The following is a 1,318-nucleotide window of genomic DNA, read 5'->3' as shown; positions in this document are numbered from 1 at the left end:
GTCGCTTCGGTTCGGCCCGACCAACTGTTTCATGAAGAGCCGCGCCCTCCTCTCAAAGTACTTCCCCTTCCTCGGCAACGCTTTCGATCGCCTGGGGAAAGCGGAAGGCTTCAGAAAGGTATTCGGCCGAGCGGAGTGGAGCTTTGGTACCCTCCTTTTTCTCCCGCTGGTCTGGGGGAACCGGAGGGCCGCCTCGGCACGATCCTTCTTGGCCACCTCTGGGTAGAGGTAAATGGGCTGCGGACTCGCGGGCTGAGGGCACACGTAGCCCGGTTCGTGATATAGGTGGGCAGGCTAGCGAAACCGAAACAGAGCCTTGAACAGCCCGATTTCGGAAGGGGATACACGTAGGTAAACTGGGGCAGCACATACACGGGATGGGGCTGCTTCTAAATCAGTTTAGGAAACACGTATATAAGTTACGGGAAAATGCCGGTCACCTGCGGACAGCCCTAGGGCGGTTAGGGAAACACGCATACCACATTAGGGAACACATATAGGGGCTGAGGGAACACGGACACCAGCTAAGGGTGTAACTTGAGAGTGATGAACTCATGGTCCGGACAAAGATACACATAAATCGTATCTCCATAAAATTACGACGGCCGAGGAGGAGCCTAAATCACCTCCTTACCTTTCATTGGCTCCTTGACCTCTGGCTCATCTATGGGTGCCCTGACCTCGGGCTCATCTATGGGTGCCCTGACCTCTGGCTCATCTATGGGTGCCCTGACCTCGGGCTCATCTATGGGTGCCCTGACCTCGGGCTCATCTATGGGTGCCCTGACCTCGGGCTCATCCATGGGTGCCCTGACCTCGGGCTCATCCATGGGTGGCTCTGCAGTGGCCTCGGTGGGCTCCTCCCGCCGCTCTTTTAGATCGTTACCCGCTGCGATTGGCTTCCGAGAGCCAATCGCTCTCCTACGGGCTTGCTGCCGCTCGCGCTTGGCGGCTTCGTTGCGGGCCTGTTGAACACGCAGGGCCTGGGGCGAAGGCTTGTGCTTGCCCCATGAATCGGCATGCATGTTCCGGGCGCGCTCATTGGGCTTCGTCTTCGTAGAAAGACGTTGCCCTTAACGTGACGCTGCCCTCTGGCGCTGGCGATCTGCCGCTTCCTTGCGCGCCCGTGATACTCTCAGAGCCTGGGCCGTCGGCTGGTTCTTATTCCAGGTGGCAGCCTGGGCGCGGGAATCGCCTTCTCTTGCCTTCCTCCTCGGGTTCCCGCCTGGCACTCGGGGAGCTAAAGCAGGTGTGTGTGTGTGTGTGTGTGTGTGTGTGCTTAGCTTTTGAATCTCGACCGTTTGCAGCCATTGATTGT

The sequence above is a fragment of the Penaeus vannamei genome, chromosome 31 (genome assembly GCF_042767895.1).
Source record: "Penaeus vannamei isolate JL-2024 chromosome 31, ASM4276789v1, whole genome shotgun sequence".
NCBI classification, from domain to species: Eukaryota; Metazoa; Arthropoda; class Malacostraca; order Decapoda; family Penaeidae; genus Penaeus; species Penaeus vannamei.
This window is presented reverse-complemented; position numbering follows the sequence as displayed.